The sequence below is a fragment of the Lycorma delicatula genome, chromosome 6, assembly GCF_047948215.1.
Source record: "Lycorma delicatula isolate Av1 chromosome 6, ASM4794821v1, whole genome shotgun sequence".
Taxonomy (NCBI): domain Eukaryota; kingdom Metazoa; phylum Arthropoda; class Insecta; order Hemiptera; family Fulgoridae; genus Lycorma; species Lycorma delicatula.
Window position 1 is genome coordinate 25,105,306 of NC_134460.1, and position 14,733 is coordinate 25,120,038.

The following is a 14,733-nucleotide window of genomic DNA, read 5'->3' on the forward strand; positions in this document are numbered from 1 at the left end:
TTTTGGAATAAGTAAAATTTGGGTGTACCGTGTTTTTGAGACCGATAAAGAGTTTCTTGGGATTGTTTTCCGAGTCGTCAAACTTCTACATTTTGGAGAGGATTTTGGTCATCCAGACCGGATTTAATCAACAATATTATCTATGGCACGAAATTAAACTATAAATCACCTTATAATATTTTTTGAGTTCATAATATACTATTGGGGTTGACAAGAAAGTTATTTCGGTTTTTACAGATAAATAGCTTTATGTTTATTTTGAAGACTTCAGACAGAAATTTTGACTGAATGTCAGAATTCTTGAATTGAGATTCTTGAATTCAGATGTGACGTTGCTCCGTCTTGTTGAAACCAGGCTGTGTTAAGAATTACTGGAAATCTCTTTTGTTGTTTTTGTGTTATGACTAGAATTTTCGTAACATTAACAATGTTATAATTTTTTCTTTTGGTATTTTATAACTGTCACTTTTAGCATATTTTAAAAGTAAATTGCTCCTAATTTTGTTTGCACCTGTTAATGTATGGTCAATATTAACACGATGTGCAAAAACAAACAATTTCGATGTATTTTACTTTTTTATTTCTACAGGTGATTCAAAAAAACGGGAAATTTAAAAAATAAATAACGTTAATGAAAAGTTTTTTTAGAAAATGAATTTTATTTCATGTAATTGTACAAATGTTGACATTTTTGGATACATACATTTTAGTTTATTTTTTAAAGATCACATCTTGCAGGTGACCTCCTCTTCTACGTAAACACTCACGAAATCTCTTCGTTAAATTGTTCATGGTTTGATGTAACATCTCAACTGGAATTTTCGCAATTGCTTCTCGGATCTTTGCCTTCAGTTCTTCCGTTGTAGCAGGTCTACTGTGGAAAAGTAATCGCAAGCTGAGAGATCAGGCGATCTGGGAGGCCATCTAATGTCACCATTTCGTGAAATGACACGTTGTCCAAACAATCGGCGTACAGCTGCCATCGATATTCGTGCAGTATGTGACGTTGCTCCGTCTTGTTGAAACCAGGCTGTGTTAAGAATCGGTGGAAAACTCTTTTGTTGTTCCACAACAAAGGTTTCAAGCACGGCTACGTAACGAGCCGACGTCACTGTAATCGCAAGACCGTTGTCATACTCAAAAAAATAAGGGCCTATAACACCGTAAGATGACAACACACCACACGGTCACTTTCTGGCTGTGCAACGGACGCTGGTGTAGCTGCGTAGGATTTTCTTGTCCCCAGTATCTAAAATTTTACTTGTTAACAAATCCACTGAGGGGAAATGCGCTTCGTCTGACATTCATAGTTCGTGAACAAACTCTTCTTTATCATTTATCTTCTGAAGCATTACATTACAGAATTGTGCTCGCACAACTGCATCGTTCGGTTTCAGTTCCTGGACGATCTGCAACTTGTACGGATGTAATTGCAAGTCCTTCACCAACATTCTTCGAACACTTGAACTATGCAATTGTAAAGATGCTGAGAGACGACGGATTGACCGATGTGGACTTCGTGTGACAGCATCTTGTAAAGCTTGAACATTCTGTGGTGTACGGACAGTTCGCTCACGGCCTGGAGGTTTCTTTTTCATTGCCGAACCAGTTTCCTCAAAATTAGATATTCATGTTTTAATTACATGTGCTGATGGAACACGGTCGTGCCGTCCCAGATTAAAATGACGGCGAAATTCACTACGCGCTCCCTCCACACTGTCATTGTTTTTGTAAAACGCTTTGATAGCAAATGCACGTTGCGCACCACTCCAAGGATCCATGACAACTAAATGGCAGGTTAGGTAGGAGAGGCTGGCGCCACTTATCAAGTGGTACCAATCGCCCACGGCTACCAACACAACTTTCAAAATTTCCCGTTTCTTTGAATCACTCTGTATATAGGCAAGAGATCAGCTGAGGCTCACAAAGAGATATGTGAAGTTTATAGTTTGATTGCCTGAACCCTTGTGTCAGAATTGGTTTAAAAAATTCCGCTTTGAAGATTTTCTGATTCAAAGATGATCAACGATCTGGTCGACATATTGAAGTTGATGAAAACTTAATCAAAGCCATTATTGAATCAGATAGTCATATAATTGTGCAAGAGATGAACACAAAAATTGAAAATCACATCAGATGTTTTGGACTCGTTAAGAAGCTTGATATTTGGGCTCCGCATGAATCGAAAGAAATTCACTTAACACAACGAATGTGCGATATGCATCTCAAACGTTGTACTTTTTTGAAGTCGATCCTTTTTTGAAACGAATCATCACTGTTAATTAATAATGGATCGTCTGTAATATAATCAATCAAAAACGATCATGATCCAGCAGAATCCACATTGAAAGCTACATTGCACCAGAAAAATATGAAGCTGTCTATTTAATTGAATTACAAAGGTATTGTGTATTTTGAGCTGCTTCCAAGGAACCAAACGATCGATTCAGATGTTTACTGACAACTAATGAAGCTGGAGGAGACAATCAAAGAAAAATGGCAGAATTGTTAAATCGCAAAGTAATCGTATTCCACCAAGTATTGACTTGGTGGAATACGATTCCACTTTAAGGTTTGAGGCCTTGCATTGGCAAGGCCTCAAACATCTTTGATAAGTCGTGGAAAATTATTATTGAAGCTTGGTTAAGATGTAACGTCTCATCTCCTATATACACTTGATCTTACACCATCAGATTACCACATATTTTGAAGTTTGCAAAACTCTTTGAACGATAAAACTTTCACTAATGATGATGACTTGAAATCGCAGTTGATTAAATTTTTTTTCTGAAAGGACCAAAAGTTCTATGAGCGCAGAATCATGAAGTTGTTAGAAAGAAGATAAAAGATTTTATCGGACAAAATGGATGTATAAATGATTAAAGTTTATTCTTTGTATGAAAAAATAGATTTTTATTTTACACTACAAAACCGAAATTACTTTCTTGCCAAACCTTTACATTAAATTGTCACCTGTACGCTTTGCTGAGTTTGCATGTTGCTTTGTCCATGGCTGAAGTACAGATCAATTATGGAAATATGTTTTTGATTAGGCCACCTATTCATCTTTGAGTAGATGGACTATTCACAACAATAAATATCAATAACCTGCAACAAAAAAGGGAGATAGAGGTAGTGTGGTGTCAAAATTATTTTTCTTATTTAAAAGGGTTTTACTATTTTGATATCGAATTTATATTTTAAAATTGAATTCTGTGAAATGGAGACAAATCCCTATTATTAAATAGGCGTAACATGTAGTTTTACTAATTTTAATGACTGATTTTATATTTACGGTTGTCATAATGTTTATAGTTATATGAATGGACTGTTTTGTAATTGATAAAAAGCAAACTGAAATTTCGTTTAATAATTTTTATTTTATTCAATGGATATATTCTATTATTGTATCGTTAAATCGTACTATGTTATAGAATGTATTGTTTGAAGCTATGCAATTGTGTGCAGTATTACATATATGTCGTTTTATTATTTTTCATAATACCATTATTAGCTACTACGAACGTAACACTAATCATGATATAAATCTGATATCTTTGTATTGAAGTAATAGAATTATTTTTCTAACATAATCTTATTTATTGTACTCGTAGACACGTGCTATTGTATCAGTACTCCTGTTGTTATGTGACTGTATATAATTAATTTAATACGGAACGCTTCTTATTTAATTTCAGACGAGTATGTGCTGCTTGCGTTTTGACATTATTTTCCAATTAACTACACACCATCTACGTTCCAACTTGTAGTATATAATCCCAGGTAAAAATAGATCAAAACTAAACGAAAGTCTGTTATCCATTATTCTACCCACGTTGTTGTTCAAGATCGAAATAATGAATGATTTTATTGTATTCCTGGTTATTGGTAAAATAATAATTATTGGATATATGGTTACAGTGCGGTTTTATGGCAATTTGTAAGAAGATTGGTTGGTGAAGCGTATAATTATTATCTTATATTGTATTATAAAAGTTTAATTGTTTTTTAATTACAAAAATATTCAGTCGTAATCAGGATATGAATATTTTGTTATTAAATTACCAATGCATGCCATTTTACGAATAGTAAATCAACATATTAATGATATTTTTCTTTTATCTAGAATTTGAGATCTTGCTATTTTTAGAAATCCTTCACATTTTTTCCTTTAAACAGATTTTTTTTATAGTTTTCGGATCCTAAAAATGAAACTTTCTTGAAAATAGTCGATTTGAAAATAATTGAGATTTGTATGTCTGTAAATATATGTTCCCACTGACGAAGTAATGTTTTTACTTCGTAAATGGAAAATTGTTAGGGGGACTCCTGACCCCCTCAAGCCCTCCCAAGCTAAAAAGATCGTCCCGGCGGGGGTGCCCCCGTTAGAGACTAGACATCAAAGGACCGAGTCCCGGCTACTGGGTTGGGGCTGCTAGGAACGGCATAGCCGGGCCTGGCGCTGCTCCTTTACTATGGTTAGATGCAATGGCACCTTGCAGGGCGGTGTTTATGCTTAAATGCGGGTCCGGCCCTGGGTGGCACGGGGAAAAAAAAGGAAAAATTGTAACAAGAACTTATATTACATCAGTGTAAGTCGCTTGACCAATATTTTTTTTTAAACATAACCAAAATTTAACTAAAATGTTTTTTTTTAATTTAAAAAAATATGTTATACGTATTTATTTTAATATTTTTATTAAAATAGTTTGCAGGTACTGAAATTATGGCGATAGTTTTTATATTTCACGTACGAAAAATTATATTAAAATCTTATGTTTTCTTAGAGCTTTTGAATTCCTTTATCAGCTTTGAATTTTTTAATTTTTAATAATACAATAAAAATTTATAATTTTTTTAATAAAATTAATATTCTACTAACAAGAGGCGTGTATTTTATATTTTTTTATTACAAAAAAAAAAAGAAAGTAATAGAAAGGTAGATTTAAATGTAGAAAATGTCCAAGATAACTAGAGATGTATCTTTTCATAAACGCAAAATTAAATTGTTTTAATATAATAATTAAATTGAAAGCCTTTACTCTTCGGATTATTTAAACCTAAACCGTAAAGAAGTAATATGAAAAATTGGGAACTAAATAAAGAGGAATTTTAAAAAATATTGTAGGACCCACTAAAGAAAACGTAACCTAGAGATTAAAAAATAATTCCGAAATACACAAAAACACCGACAAAAATTTACCATTCTGTTAGAAAGAAAATATTAATTATTACGGGCATCTTTTAAGAATTCATTCATTTATAAATAGTGTTCTGCCATTAGGGCAGGTCCTGCACGGTTGCCGCCCTCCACCTTGTTCTATCCTTTGCCAACATCATTGTTTCCGCATATATTTTTTTCCATAATCCCATCCATCATTTGAAATCTATTCCTTCCCTTCCATTCACTGAGCTTTCTATCCCATCCACCCTTTCTTATACATTGTTCTAGCCAGTTCCTTTTCCTATATTCAATCACGGTTAGCATTTTTCTGTTCTCTACGATTCTCTTAATACTTCTTTATTTGTTACATGGTCTTGTCATCTGACATTTATCATTCTGCGCCACACCCACATCGCTCAGAAGACTCAATCGTTTTCTGTCTGCCTTTCTCATCGTTCACGTTTCAGCTCCCAAATAAAATATTTCATTAATCTCTTCCTTAACGCTAAGTTTAACTTTTCACGCAGCAGTCTTCCCTTTTTATTAAATACTTGCTTAGTTCTTGATATTCTTGTTTTTATTTCTACTGTGGAAGTCAGGTTATAAAGCTCCCTAAGTACTGAAATTTCTTCACCTGTTCTAAAAATTTATTTCTTATCCTAATCTCAATCCTCTCTACTTATATCCAAACTTAATCTTTTCTCCCTAATACCGTACATTTTTTCCTGTTATTGTTGATCCTCGTACCTTGACTCTCGCAAGTTTCATTTAAGTCATCAAGCATTTCATTTAGTTTACTTGGACTCTCCGCCAATACCGCCATGTCATCAGCAAAAGGTATAACAAAAATTGTAACGCAGTTCGATCTTCCTTAAAAAAGCTCAACTTTTTTTATAGTTTTTTTTCGAGAATGGATATTTTGTAAACCTTTCTATGCATGTAAGTAAATAATGTAGCGTGTCGTTTAGTAATGTTTCTTGTCTTATTTTATAAAAATTGATATCTACTAATCAAAGGGTTCGAAATAGTTTCAGAAATACTTAAAACATATTTTCGATGTAAATATGCATAAAAATAAACAACATCAATTTAAAATTTTTACGATGAATGCGTTTTTTGTAGAAACTTCTATTTCATGTATATTAAATAAAACTTAATGCAAAACAAACAGATTAATAGATCCGTGTATTATGAAAAAAAAAACAAAAAACGGCTGTTACAGTCTGCTTATTATGATTGGGAACTTATTTAATTCCATTCGTTTTTTTTTCTTATTGTGTAGAAACAGTATGTTTAATGTGCTGTTTCTTGGCAATTAAGGATAGATTAGTTTGTTACTTTGTCTTAGTTTTTATACGAATACCGTCTAATTTATGAAAAACAGTAATTAGTGTTGCTTTCTCTTAGAGTAATCATGTTTATTTACACATTCAACCTGTGTTGAACAGATAGAAGTTTTTATATGTAGAGCTGAATATTACCTACATTTAGATGAACTTTGTGTACTAGTGTGTAATCGTGTATAAGGCTCAGTGTGGAAAAAACTGGAAAGCAATTAATTTATTTTTTCCTTAATAAGTTTGGGATGGACATACTTATAGAATAGTCATCTTCAGGATTAATATGTCTTACATATAACCTAATATTAGTAATAAATGTTAGGTATTTATTATTTTAATTTACATTTTATAACTTCATTGATATCATTGGTAACTTAGGAAACTTTGTTGCGTTATTATTAATTCGATTATAGGTACCTAATGTGTTCATTGAATTTTCTTTTATTATAATTTTACAATCTGTAAGTTTCATGTTATTAATAATGATACCGTTGATGGAAAAATAAAGTGTATGGCTACGTTTTCGAATCGGATTCATGAAATTTGTGGTATATTAAAAATTCTGTGAGACTGACGGAGTGAAAAAGGAAGATAAGGCGCGTCAAAAAAGGAAAGGAAAAGGGGAATCGAGAAGAGTATCAGTGTAGTGTTGTATGCGGAAGGGTGCTTGACATTTCGAGCAGGCTTCATGGAAATGAGACCGACGTTGAAGAGTATACTGCCTGGTTTAACCGTTCCTTCCCCTTTCCTCTTATACGTCGTCGTTAAAGAAGTGAGAATAAGAGCAGAACTAAAGAAGAGGACAAAGATAGTTTAAGAAATGAGGCAAGAAACCTACATAGAAGGGTGAGAAACGGAATAAGTCCAACATTATTTTAATTCTTTGTCGGTTATATTGAAATAAAATGTTATATATATACATAAATAAAAGATCCCTATCTAAAATATTGGTACTACTTCGAATTATCTAATCAAAGAGATTTGTAAAGGATAATGTATTTATTAAGAGTAAGATTAGGATGCAGTATTGTTTTAATTAATAATGGATATGGGGGAAGTTACCCCTATATATTTACAAAAAGAATAAGATTTTGATTGGTTTCGAAAGTCGTTAAAGTATTGCAATTTTAGTTTCTGTATATATATTTATTGAAAAGAAGATATTAGTGGATTTATCATAACAATTAAAGTGTTACCTTATGACTGAATGGTAAAATAACCATAATAATAGTTTCCTGATCTGAAAAATTAATTTTACTCCTCTAAGCATTTTTAAATCGTGATGTGTTAGATAATAGAAAAAACTGGATTCTTACTTTTTACTGAATAACAATATTATGATTTAATTAAACAGTTTATTATATAATTTTGAGGTGATGCTGAAATTCTATTCAAAATTTATTATGTTGAAATCTGCTAAAGAATTTAAACATTAATTTTTAAATTGTATACTTCAATAACCTAAAACACTTGTAGTGAATTGTATGCGATGTGTTATTTTACAAATAAATTAAGTTGATTTATACAATTTGCTTTTTCTGGAATTTCCGTGTTAGTTTGATTGAGTTTCACTGGTAGGGTGAGGTTTATCTGTACTTCCTTGGATCTGATACGATTACGTGCAAAGTATATTCGGCTCAGTAAAAAAAGACAATATGGAACCATCTCGATATTTATTTCCCGGTGTTAATGATAACAAGGAATATTAGGTAGATTTCATGAAAAAGTTACCGATTGTAATGGGTACCATGATTAGACTTCCGGAAAATTTCCACTGTGTTCGCGTTTCAGATCCCCCAGACCTCAAAACCATCGTCAGTTCAAAAATGTATATATATATATTACTTTTGTGTGGACACTGTAACTGCCATAATTTTGTGCCAGTCAGTTTGAAATGTATACATAAAATAAACGACACAAAATCTCGGTCGAGTTCGTTAATAGAATCGGACCATAGGAGTTGAAATGGGGGGCTTTTTCGAAAAAATGAATTATTACTATAACTTTCTTATTAAGTAAAATATCGAATTTGTTTGATGTTCATACTATTCTTTGGATAAGAGCCTAAAACTTAACTAAGTAAAATCTTTTGATATCGCCAACCATTGGCCCAGGAGGTAGGAAAAATAGGGTTTCGAAGACAAAAAAAAATCATACCTCCATTAATAGACACAGTATCGAACCGGTTTAAAGTGGTCGTTAGTTCTCTAAACATTACCTAAAACTTTTGTCTGTAATAGTTTTTGGTATGACCAACCTTTACGGTAAGGGATGACCAAAATGTTGCTGGATTTGTAAGAAGTTGGGGCTTGTCGTATGCTAAGCATATGAAACTTTTTTTTCACATGAAACCATTGTCGTATTGAGTATATTTGAAGATTTTCTTAATTTTAAGGTGGAAATCATTTTCATCTCCTATTTAGGAACGGTGAAATCTACCTCCGCTTTCCGGCCTGCCGAAAGGGAATTTTTTTATTCTTGGGAGTAGCTTTGCATATTCAGACTTTAATTGGACCTAGTATAAAGTTACCTACAATTGTTTGGTTTTGGTACATAAAGAACATACGTATATGTGTTTATCAATTAACCACCGAGCTGGTCTAGCGGTTAACTCGTCGTCGCAAGTTAGTTATTTAACAGCTGATTTTCGAAGTCAAAGATTCTGAGGTTCAAATCTTAGTAAAAGCTAGCTGCTTTTATACGGATATGAATATTAGACATTGGATACCAGGTTACTTTGATGGTTGGGGTTCAATCAACCACACAACTTAGGAATGGTCGACCTGAGTCTATACAAGATTACACCTCATTTACACGGCATATATATCATCCCCATTTTAGGATCGCGAGGGGGGGGGGGGTTTTGCCTATTGTTCACTAGTTGAACAGATTGCAACGTACACATTAGGAAAATCAAATTATTATAATATTATTTTTATTAATCTTTCTTTTTCTTCTTTTCTCAGGTAAGCTCATTTGGTGTTATCATATGACGTCAGCTAAGATGTAGTACTATTGAAGGAAAATTGTAAGGTCTTATATTTACTTTTATCTTTTCTTATCTGTAAGTAATGTTTTTAGGAATAGTACTTTTCTTTTAATATGTTTTATAAATATTTAACTATGTATTAAATGAATTTATTTCTATTTATCTTGGATAATTAATCAATTCTTATTCCCTTACATTTTGCTGAAATCCGGTAAAAATTTCAGTAACTGTTTCCTAATTGTTTAAAATGGTATTTTCTTTTATGTTTATCCGATAATTTTTTTAAAAATTTATCTGCTAAGAGAAAATCACCAAGAAAAAATGTATTTAAATTTTATGACGTTTAATTTTTGTATTGTGTTTCATTTTCGTATATTTAAGCAGGTATTACCGATTAATGTGCAGAGCGATAGAAGTTCACTCATTATAGGATTGCTCATCGGCTACAAAAAAAGAAAAGTTATAAATTGCTATGAATTAAAAAAAGGTATTCAAAAGTTTTTTTTTTATCAGCCCATAAAAGTAGTAATATTTATAAAAAAAATAAAATGTAAAAACTTATCGAGAATTACCACAAATTATAACAAAAAAGTAAATTTTTAATTCATTTTTTCTAATAAATTTTTATAAAAATAAATGTTTATCAAAATTCGAATGAATGTGTAAAAAAACTTGTCATTAAAAACGAAATAATTTCATTCGTTCATTCATTCATTGTGTTCTGCCAATGGAGCAGCTCTTGCCATAACTGCTCACCACTTGTTCCTGTCCTGTGCAAATGTTTTGTTTCCGTATATTTTTCTCTTCCCATAATCCCATCAATCAATTGAAATTCTTTTGTTCTCCTTTGTCTCTTTCCTTTTACCAATCCTTCAATTGCATCTATAGTATTCCTTTTCCTGCTTAAAATAGTATTTAACATATTCCTTTCCTCTTCTACTCTCTCAACACCTTCTCATTTGTTACTCTACCCTGCCAACAGACGTTTACCATTTTACGTCACACAGACATCTCAAACACCTCAATTCGTCGTTTGTCTTCCTTTCTGAAGAAAATTAACTACAAATAATATGGAAAACACACATTAGTCAACAAATATGTAAATAAATAAGTCATTTCCCCCTACTGAATTGAGACGATGAGTAAAACGCTACTCTCTTACAGAAAGGGTACACCAATTTATACTATTTTAGCTTTACGCCATCTTATTACAATGTTTCATATCGCTTAGATGCATGTAAAGTATCTAAGTTACTAATTGAACTAGTTGAAGTTCCTTTCTTTAGAGTACAATGTTCAGCACAAGTACTATATAAAACAATTTTACTCCGTAGGTATACGTAGAGTATGTAACAGAATTTGTATGATATGTGTATGAATGTTTATTGCCACCTGAGGAAGCTTAGATAATTCTAAGTGAAACGTTGTGTATTTAATTTATAAGTTTGTATGTTGATTAGTTAACCCAAGAAATTAATAAAGGTAATATATTTAAGTAAAATATGTCTTTTTATTTTATTTATATATATATATATATATATATATATATATAAATAGGGAATGTATTATTGTCGGTCCTATTTGGTCATAGGCGGTTTTCACCGGATCTTCACGTTTTGACACCTAAGAAACCCAAAAAACCGGATGAAAATTTTCCGTGTTAATGTTCGTATGTACGTGTATGTTCGGTGTTGGCCTCTAAATCACCTTGGACCGATTTTGACCAAACTTAGTCTATATATGGGGTATAGATGCCATTAAATTTTCAACTTAAAATGTCAAGAGATGAGTCTTTAGAGGAAGGTCACCCTCAGTATCTCGAGATTTCGCCTAATTAAAGTCATATTTCTCTTAGGCACATTTGTTTAAAATTAAAAAAATAACCATCTTTGCAAAAAAACTTTTTTAAAAAAAATTGCACCCCTACTCTAAAAAAAATGCTGTTGAATTCGTCTGCTGTGTTGTGATATCACAGATTAGCGGTAGTATTAAATAAATTAATAATATTGAAAGTGTAAAAAAATAACTCGGTCTGGCTGGGTCTCGAACTTGATCGCCTGGTTGACTCGTATTTGATGCGTCAAGCCTTGCGGCTACACCAGTCTGCCTACTGTACAAACGAAATTTGTTCAATGTAAGTTGTGAAATTATATTACTTTACTTAGTGCTGACTGCCGTCGCTAGTACTGCTCGAATTAAAGTTACCACGCGAATTTAAGTTGTGTTTAAGCCATGCATCACTAACATCCAACAGTTGCAGAACTTTCCCGGAGCCCTACAACTATGTTGTCAGTTTTTTTTAACTTTACTATTAAATAAATGTTATTTTCTCTTTTATTAAATATTTTTCTATATACATATATAAAACGAAAAAATATTTCTTTATTTTTTATTATATATAAAATAACTAAATATTTACGTTTTAATATATATATGTACACACACACGTATGTACTTAAATTAATATTAATAATTGAGGTACGCTGTTAATCTGTGGAATGCAACGTTTATTAATAGATGCATGCAATATTTGTTTTTCGATAAAACTCATAATTTCATATTACATGCGTGATGTTTTGTCAGATTGTCAGAAACTAGGAATATCTCATTTATTACTAAAAAGAATGTACACATAACAGACTATAAGGTAAAGTAGCCTGAAAAAATTAATGAAATTACTTTTCTGTTAATAAATTGTTATAATTTTTAGGTACGACTTAAGAAGTTTTTTAAACTTTGTTTCATTTAAATAGAACTTTCTTGATGTAACTACATTTTTCAAGAATCTATTCTGCCATATGCTTATCATACGAAGCTTTGTGTAATATGCAAAATCAGTATGCGGTAAAGTCGGAGTTTATTAAATACGGTTTATGTAATTTTATTAACATCAATCAATCCCTGTTAAATTTATTCGGTTGGATGAACATGTGATCGGTTAAACGAAAACCCAGAATTATTTTCCTGTCTGTATCTTTGTGTGACGTATAAAATGGCGGTAGAGTGCTAAGAGATTTAAGATCCTTTAAGTTATATATTAACATACTTAATGCATATCCGAGTAAAACTTTACGTATAATTTTTGTTGACGTTTTCATTTGAAACAAATAAACTAGAAAATTAGTACATGATTTCGCTATGTTTAAAAGAATTTTTGTTTGTTTTTCCATTGAAGTATGTTGCTTAGTTGTATAATCTCTATTTTTCACACTAGGTTGGTGTTACACGTAATGCATCGTATACGACAATTTTTTTTCACTTTTTCCACTTCTGTTTCTTTTTAATTTTTTTTTTATATTTTCTTTATCATTGATCTCATATATACTTATATTATCAGCGTGGGTGTCTTCTTTATGTGATTCCCTGTTTAAATCATTTAAAACATTCTTTTTTTTCTGGCGTATATATTTCGTTACAGCATTTCTCATCCTCTTGGTAACATTCTTTTTCCAACACCTAAATTGTATTTTATTGTTCATTATACAAAGGTTTCAACGTTCAAGTTTAATGTTATAAATTCAAAATTTATTTTCAATGTTTATTTTTTGTTTATAATAATACTAACAATCTGTTATATATATATTAATATATAATGTTTAACTCGTCGGATTAGTTAGTAAGGAGAGGCCTATTGAACTTATAATAACTCGACACATATTTTTAGCTACTGCAAATCGTTTGTTTTAATAATAATTTATTTATTATTAGAAAATTTAAATAATATAAACCAAACAGTAAAAAGTGTCCCTAAATACGATAATAAAATGTGCATCAAAAAATAATATATTTATGTAATAATTCTTAACTATATGTAATATAATTTTAAAACGTATATTTTTTAAAATAGAATAAATATCTTGTAATAAAAAATCAAATTAAAATGACGTAAGTTTTATTTGAAGATATTACGTACAAAAAAAATTTGGTATCGGTTTTATTTATCATGAGTACATACTGTAGATGATACAGTACTATCTACTATAGTAGATCATCTTACAAAATAGCCTTCATCTGCGCATGCACTGCATATAGAGGAGAATTTGACTCCCCATTCCCCTTCATTTCAACGCGTAGCTATGTCGTCTGTTAAACATCCCAGGTGAATGACGGAAGTATGGTGATGAAATAAAATGTTACTTAACATTTTATTTCATCATCATAGCGATCGAGTTAGCTTTGTTTACCAAAAAAAATTTTATTTTCCAACTATCTTTTATTTATTTCGCTTTAGTGTATAACTTTAATAACCATCTCTAATAATTAATATTTCTTTACATTCACGTTATCAATAATGCATGCCAAATTGAAGAACAAAATCAGTTGTGAAGCTAAATAAGTATTTCTAAAAAATAAAATATTAAATTAAAAAATTAACTTGAACTCGCATAATTTTACGATCGCAACGTTGCTCGTTTACCTATATGGGGAAAAATCAATAAATTAAAAATAATATTTCTTAATTAAGTAGTTATTTCTTAAAATATTTTTTCTTAATTCTATCCTCACGCAAACAAACTGAACGCAAATGGAGGGAAGCCTAGTCACATCGAAAATGTCTGATTTCTAAAAAGACATTTGTTGATGGACTGTACGCACTCTAAAGACACAGCCATTGTACGGTGAGTACGGAATATTGCATGCACTGCGCATACTGTTACTCATTCGCCTCTGTATATAGTAAGCCAATCATAGTACAGTGTTTCATGACGTCACTATATTTATATCAGGATAGAACTAAGAATAATAAGGTTTAGAAATATTTATCAATCAATTATTTACTTTTTTATTTTTGTTATCTTGTTCATTCGACTGTCGTTTTCATGCCTTGAAGATATTTATGAAAATGAAATAAAAGCAAAATGAAATTTATGAATTGAAATTGCTATTTGTTATTGTACCTGTAAGTTTTTATAATTATTTACTGATTGAAATAATGCTGTTTTTAAATACAAATTTATGAAAAATTGTAAAGTTTTATTTATTTTTAAATTGTTGTCCAGCGATAATAGAATATAAAACAATCACTGACCGTTTCTTTTAATAATAATCAATTATGTAGTACTGCGATATGACTAAAGAAAAGTTACTTTTGAAAACGAATAATGAATATCTTCATAAAAATAACTTTCAATTTAATTACTTTTAAATTACGATGACATGCTTGATATTATTGCTTACTAGTCTTAAATTCATTTTTTAAGTTGCATCTACATTTGTATCCGTATCGAGTTGTTTATCTC

The 14,733-nt window shown here is 30.9% G+C and overlaps 1 protein-coding gene across 3 annotated transcripts in view; it reads left to right on the forward strand.

The window, feature by feature from the left end:
- Nucleotides 1–14,733, forward strand: part of LOC142326756 (uncharacterized) — a 288,474-nt gene that overhangs the window by 146,290 nt on the left and 127,451 nt on the right. The gene's annotated exons all lie outside the window — the stretch shown is intronic.